Source organism: Diospyros lotus, chromosome 14 (assembly GCF_014633365.1).
Source record: "Diospyros lotus cultivar Yz01 chromosome 14, ASM1463336v1, whole genome shotgun sequence".
Lineage (NCBI taxonomy): Eukaryota > Viridiplantae > Streptophyta > Magnoliopsida > Ericales > Ebenaceae > Diospyros > Diospyros lotus.
Window position 1 is genome coordinate 27,939,121 of NC_068351.1, and position 8,178 is coordinate 27,947,298.

General features: G+C 32.4%; 1 non-coding gene across 1 annotated transcript; it reads right to left on the reverse strand.

The window, feature by feature from the left end:
* Positions 1-6,029: 6,029 nt before the first annotated feature.
* On the reverse strand, positions 6,030-6,136 carry LOC127791259 (small nucleolar RNA R71). Its single transcript, XR_008020899.1, has one exon. It is a non-coding gene; the product is annotated as a small nucleolar RNA R71 (small nucleolar RNA).
* Positions 6,137-8,178: the final 2,042 nt, after the last annotated feature.

Here is an 8,178-nt window from a genome sequence, read left to right on the forward strand (position 1 = left end):
TAGAAAAATTATGAAAATTTGAGAAATTTAGTTTTATTAATTTTTCAAAAAATTTGGCCAAGAAATTTGTTAGGGCACGAGTTTTTTAGGTTAGGGCACGCATATTGAGAAAGCTTGAAAAGCTAAATCGAAGTGAGTGGTTTTCTCAAAAAATTATACATGATATGTTTGCCTAAATGAGTATGGAATTTACGAGGGATTTTCCAAGTTTACGTGATTTATGTGCATTTTGTTATACATATGCATATTCATATTGCCTCAGTAATGGTGATATTGCATTGCATTGAGCATGATATTATTGGCATATTGATAATTGTGTCATCCATGTTAATTTCGGTGGGATGGGGTGTTGCCCTAGTAGCATAGCAACATTTCTCCAAGTGAGAATTGTCAGAATGACCGCAAGAGTCTCCCACGCCGGGGATGAATTTTCCTTAGAGTGAGAATTGTTGGGATGTCTACCAAGGGTTCTATGTTGGGGCTAGAATGTTGGTGAAAGCGAAGCTAGGGTGTCGGTTTATTCATGTTCTTGCATCATTTATTCATGAAATTTATTTTATCCCTCACTTAGAAAATTCATCTTCTAATTTGAACTTTTATCTCTGGAATATTCCACAGTCCAGGTGAATCAAGCATTAAGAATGGAAAAAGAGTGTTTGAAGCATAATTTAGTTTCAATTTATGTTATTCCCTATGTTAAAGCACAGTGTTATATGTTATTTCCCTTATTGGATATTGTAATTTATTTGTTGTTAAGAACAGTAGTGTACGGTTGTGTTTGTATGAAATTATGATATCTTTCAAATTTTGATTCTAGCTTTCGCAAGTGTTTAAGTTATCATTCCTTAGCTTTTCATATGAAATGCTAAATGCATTTATATATGGGAATTTTATATTGAGAAATTTATGATGGAAAAAAAATCCCAAGAATACCGAGACGCCAAGGAAGGGCATGTCGTTACAAATTGAGCATGATAAGCTTTTGAAAGCCATCTCAAAAGTATTACTCAATGTTGTCTTCATGATCAATCGATTATTGCAAAGTTCCAACTCGAATATGTGTTTTACTTGTATACTCTTCTATATGTTTTAATTGAGTTTAACACTTCATATAATCATTGGTAAATCCTTCTTATACTCAAGTATGCCTTGAGATTAATCATGTATCTACAAGAGCATCAAAGTTTGAGCATATATTGAATGAAGTAAAGCTATTTCTATAGTCAACTAATATACTTGAATCAATCAAGTATCTATTGGTTAAGAGTTTTACACATTTGGTTTTAGTAATTATAATATCATTCGAGTATTCTTTGATGTGTTTTTAAAGTTAGTCGATTTCATGCCTTCTAAGGATATATTTCAATCGACTATTAAGGATCTATTAGTCAAGTAAGTTATGCATACTCTCTGTATCTTTCAAACTCAGTTGAGTAAATTTTTAAGTTAGTCAAGTATTGCTTAGACTAACTATGGCTATGCTTCTGTGCTTCAAGATTAATCGAGTATAGAGTATTTATACTGGAGTGTATATTTTTCATTAGTCGAGTAAATCTAGCATGGTAGTCAAATGTTTTTATATGTGCTTTTTGTTGCTTATGAGTTAATTGAGTAATGCTTGGTCATACTCGCGTAAACTCTACATAATCGAGTAGCTACTTTTTTCAAATGATTGGAAGATTTTTCATTAGTTGAATATCTTTTTAACATAATCGAGTAACTATCATCTAAATTTGAAATTTATAACCGTTGGGTGCATTTAATGCTTGACAATTTACACTTTTCAGTTCATTAAATGTTTATCAGACAACATGGACTTTCTCATATGAATTATTAATTGTTGTTAAATGCTATTAGAGAAAAAAAAAAAAAAAAAAAGGTAGCTATGAGACAAAATGGTTCATTCATTTTGAAGTCTGCCATGTTAGCTAACTTTAAGTGTAGGAAATCTATAAATAGGAGAAGAGTTTGCTTGAAGAAAATATACACACCTGAACTAAAAATGTGATATACTACTTAGATTAAGCTTTACAATTTCTCCTTCCAAAAATCCTACTTCTCACGAGCTATGCATTATAATATCTTTATGTGAGAAAATATTTAAGAGTGAACTTCATTCAAAATCATGTAACTCTCTTAATCAAGAGAAGAGGTCCTATACTTACTATTTCATTCATCATTCTCTTGAACTGTTCTTCACAATCTATTGTGAATTTGTTAGAGGTTGCAACTTATCCTTTATAAGGTAGTGATTCTGGCTTAGCCAATTTGAAATGCCACCATGTAAAAGTTAAACCTTGTCCTGTGAAAAGGTTATGGTTGTGCCTGAGCCTTTTTTAAAAATCCAAGTGTAAAGGTTGGTAGTGAGCCTGTTAAAACTACAAGTTAATAGAATACACCAGTGGGTGTGATTGAAAATCCTTGATCGTGGATCAAAGTAGTGGACTAGGCAGTTAAGGATGAACCACTTTTTATCGCATATATTGCTCTCTTCACTTTTATTTACTGCAATATACTTACATTTAAATTTCTTTAAGTTTTATTTTTGTAAAGTGTAACACCCCGTCTCGCCGAGCGTGTCACTATAAGAAATTACCAAGATTTTTTTTCCATACATAAGTTCGGCACATTCAGTGTTTCAAAGAACAATTTTCACATGCTCATAAAAATCCCATAACCCTAGTCCTGCCTAGTTAGCTAACAAGGTCAATATGGTTAAGCTAAGTAAGGCATATCATTACGTAACAGAAATCAACAAGATGGAATATCATAGATTACTATAGTAATTCATACATAATGTCTCCTGACTGTAATAAAGATTACATAACTTTGAAAACCTAAATAACAACCATCCTACTTGTTCTCCTTCTGTCCCTAGCTAGCCACTCCTATTCCCTTGCTACAACCCTCATCTAGAATGTTTGAATGTTCCAGGGGTTTAACCCAGATTTGATGTTGAATCATCTAAGTGATGGCATAAAACAATTTCATAGAATGCATGTGTGATCATGAGTATGGCATATAAATCACACAACATGTCAACTTTGAGAAATCTCCCTAGCATACTCAATCTCCTAGATGACTATCAGTGATCACCCATGGAAAACCCATTCCACAACAAAAACATACGATTGAGATTGACCTTGCTGCGATATACTTAACCTCTAGGGTGCACATTAGCATCACCCAAGGAAAATTCATTTCCACATACAATTGAGATTAACATTGTCTCATTCTCAATTTGATGTGAAAATTTATTCACACATTTATTAATCATAAAAGAATAGTGTTTTTCGTATTTTATTTGTGTTTTACCTAAAATTATCTAGTGTTTTGAGTTTTTTTACATATATTTAATTTCTAATATTTCTTGTTATTTTACAGGAATACTACTTGGTGTTTGAGTTAAAAAATAAAAATTAAATAAAATAAAATAATATTATAAAGTTAATTTCAAAATTAATACTATAAATTAACATTGTAATATAAATAAAAAACAAATATTATAAATAATTAATATTATAATATAATTAAATTTAATATAGTTAATAGTATGTTCAATATTTTATATTATATTATATTACATATTATATATTATATTATGTATATATATATTATATATTATTATACTAAGTATAGTGGTGTGAAGTTGTGAACTATGGTTGCGCATGGAGCCCGTGCATATATATATATATATATATGAGTCATGCTATAGTGCCCGAAAGAGGTTGACGCACGAATTTATCGAAAAATTTTCTGGCCCGCTATGCAATGGGCGGATGATGAAATCTGCCTAGCACTGTGCTGGGCAGACTTAATCACAGATGAAGTCCGCCCGTTCAGTTCAGGCTGATTTCGTCTATGATGAAATCCGCCAAGCACTTTGTTGGGCAAAGTTCATTGCATATGAAGTCCGCCCAGTTGCTGGGCAAGGACGGATGATGAAATTCGCCCAACACTGTGCTGGGCAGACTTGATCACATATGAAGCCCGCCTATTCAGTTTAGGCGGATTTCATCATAGATGAAATCAGCCAAGCACTTTGCTGGGCGGAGTTCATCACATATGAAGTCCGCCAGCTGCTGGGCAGGGACGGATGATGAAATCCGCCTAGCACTGTGCTTGGCGGCCTTCATCATATATGAAATCCGCCTGGATATTATTCAAATGAGCGCGCTATGTATTCGAGGTAAGGCAACAATTTCAAGATGAGGATATTTTTGTCATTTGATATTTTTAGGTATTCCGTGCGTCAACCAATTCGGGCAAAGTAGAACGATCCTATATATATATATATATATTATAGTACATAATGGACTTAAGGGATTTTGGCAGGGAATTAATTGGAGAAGGTTGGTGAGGTGGAGCAGAGGACTTGGGCATGGAAGCAAAGCACAGTGAAGGCAGATTTGGTAAAGCAGTGAAAGCAAAGGAATTAAGGAAATTAGGGAAGGAATTAAGCCGCAAACGGTAGTAGCAAGGGTGAAGCACGAGATTGAAGCTAAAGCAGGAAGCTTTTTTTTCTTCTTCTTTATTCAATTAATTTTCTTATACTCCATATGCTAATTTGGATTTTAATTAATTCTATCATGAGCTAATTTATTAAACTAAGATCATATATTGGCTGAAACTATGATGCTATTTTTTTATAATTTTATGTGATTGAATAAATTGGCTTATATTGAGTTATGTGGTATTGAATTTAATGCTTGTGAATAATTGACCACTATTTAAATGATTTGATGTATAATTTTGAGACCGATGGTTGGGAATTTCATCGTATGTATCATACACTATAAAGTAAAACCGACTAGAAATAGAATTCGATTTCTTTGTGCGGCTTTTAGCGATAAGTTATGAATTTTATAAATTGCAATGCGCTTTCATTTAATTAAACTTTCATAAAAATATAAGAAGTTATTAAATAAGAATAGACTCGTTATAACCTAAAAATAAGGTAACGAATGTGTTAGAAGATTTCGTCGTCACATACTCAATTTATCAATTCATTCACATAAAAATCTATGATTTGCATTGCATAGTTAGGTTCATACATGTGCCTTAGCTATTAAAATTCAATAATTTCTTTTATCCAATTTCCTTTTAAATCAATTTTATTTTATTAATTTAATTAATTATTTTTTTATTCTTTATTATACCTAGAATTTTTTATTGTCTAAATAATATACAAAATTTAGAATTTTGGTATTTGAAATCTTTTTTCGTGAGAACAATATTCTTACTCACTACTATATTACTTGTTCGACATGTATACTTGCAATAGATTTTAAGACAACCAAGTTCTTGGCGCCGTTGTCGGGGAAAATATTTTTCAATATCAAATTTTAAAAAAAAAAATCTTTATTAATTTAGACTATATACATTTTTTTTAGTGTTTGTCTTTTGTGATTTTTTTATTTATTTTTATTTTATGTTTTAATTATTTTATTTTTATTATTAATATTAATTTTATTTTTTATTTTTTTACCTTTATTTTGCTATCTTATATAGTCTTGTTTTACATTGCAGGCTAAATAGTCCATGCCAAGAAATTGTGGAGAAATTCAGCCATTTGATCCGGAGATAAAGAAAACCTACCGAGCAATAAAGAGACAATATTAGCACAACAATTAACAATCATGGAAAAAAATCACAACCAGAATCAGAGATTGCTACGTGATTATGCCATGCTAGACCCAGTTGGAACTCAAGCCAGCATGCTAAGACTAGTAGTCGATGCCAATAACTTTGAGATCAAACTAGAACTCAATCAGATGGTTCAGTAGGGGCAGTTTGGTAGAAATCCAACTGAAGATCCTAATGCGCATTTAGCAAACTTTTTAGAGATATGCGACACCATCAAAATGAACGGCATCAGTGAGGATGCAATTAGACTGAGACTGTTTCCTTTTTCATTGAGAGATAAAGCCAAGGTGTGGTTAAATTCCAAAGCTCCGAATTCATTTACCACATGAGCAACTTTATCACAAGCATTCTTGAGTAAATATTTTCCACCAGGTAAGACTGTCAAACTCAAGAATGATATTACTAGTTTTGTTCAAATTGACAGTGGATCTTTGTATGAGGTGTGGGAAAGGTTTAAGAAATTGTAAAGACGGTGTCCACACCATGGTCTACCTGACTGGTTGACTATGCAAACATTCTATAATGGTCTATCTCATTCAGTTAGAATCATTATAGATGCTGCTGCAAAGGGTGCACTAATGGGTAAGTCTACAGAAGATGCATACGAGTTGCTTGAAGAAATGGCTTCCAACAATTATCAATGGTCTATTGAGAGAGGCATGCCTAAGAAAGCCTCAGGTATGTATGAAGTTGATGGGATTAATGTTAGAACAGTAGGTTCTATGGCACACACCAAGAGGGGGGTGAATTGGTTATTTTAAAAACTTGATTTAAAACTTTGAAATCCTTTTGATTGAAAGTAAAAATTCAATGCAAGTGAGGATAATGAAATGCTAGCAATGATAAATATATCAAAGTACACAAGCATAAGAAAACACAAGGATTTATAGTGGTTCGGCTTAACCAAGCCTAATCCACTACCTTAGCTCCTCACTAAGGATTTTTCAAACCATCCACTAAAACCCCCTACTTAAACCAAGTAGGTCCTCTAGTCCAAGACTAGGAAATAAAACCTCTTGCTCATATAAGCAAGCCCTCTAGCACCTAGATAGGAAAAATAGCCACTTGCTTCAACGAGCAAGTCTTCTAGCACAAAGCTAGGAAAAATTTAGAAATATAGAAAATGAGAGAATCTAAGAGATGAATCTCTTAGTTACAATGTCTCTCAAGATTAAACAAGGCTTAATTGAATGGATTTACAATGATAAAACAGCAAAGCCTTGGAGAGAAAAATAAAACAATGAAAGCCCAAACACTGTAAGCTCGAATAAAATTGTTTGCAATTGCTAGATCATCTCGTTTCCGTCCATTAGCCTCTCCTTGATCATCCATGAGTTGTATATATAAGCATCCATAAAGATTGAAGAAGAAACTAGCCGTTTTTGTGACCGTTGGAGTTGAAAAACTAGCCGTTATAAAATTCTGTGAAACACAATAGTCGACAAAGAAAATGATTAGTTGACTATTTTTACATGTAAAGCAAGAAATAGTCGACAGACAAAACGAATAGTCGACTATCTTATAACACAAATTTTTAATAGTTGACAGACACATTCCAATAGTCGACAAATGCAAAAATGTGAAGAAATTTTTGAATTTCATGAACAAAAATAGTCGACAGATATGAAGGCATAGTCGACAGATGCTAAAATAGTCTACAGATGCCTTGAATAGTCGACAGATCAAACAGAATAGTCGACTATTTTCAGGCATAGTCAACAGAATGAAAAACATAGTCGACTATCCTTTTGAAAAGATTGAAAATTTATCAAATCCTCATTTGATTCTTTTGAATCCTCATTTTGATTATTTTGAAAGCTCATTTTGATTATTTTGAAAGCAAGTTGAGATTATCAAAAGTATATTTTGAAACAAATCTCTCTCAACAAGCCATACTCAATATTTCCTCTATAGGATTTCATATCTTGCTTTAAGACTTATATGCTAAAAATTCATTTTCTCATTCATATAATCCACATAGATTGATTTTCATATATTGATTTTCATATAGTCATTATCAAAATCATTTTATTACTCAAGAGTAAAATATCAATTAATATGTTAAAGGCTAAGGTAGACAACCTAGTAGAAATGTTTGGTAAGTTGGGGAATGTCACTGCTGTTTATTCTAATTTCAATTTTGCCAGTAATTGTGATTGGTATAAGAATGCTCACTTGGGTTTTGAATGTATGCAGGTTGAGAAAGCTCAGTATATTTCGAATTATAACATGTAGAATCAGCAAAATAACCCACATTCTAATAGCTATAATGCAGGTTAGAGAAATCACTCCAATTTTTCCTGGAGGGATCAGGGCGGATGTAGCAATTTTAAACCTAACAATCCTATTGTTTTCAACCGAGACCTCAAGGAGTGATGCAGCAACAACCAGAAAGCAAGTTGTCTAGGGAATTAGCAATTGAAAAGTTAGCAAAAGCCACTGCAGATAGATTTGAAAAGCTGGAGGCAAAAGTAGACCAAATTGCCAGTTTCAACAAAAATCTAGAGGTTCAATTGGAGCAGATATCAAATG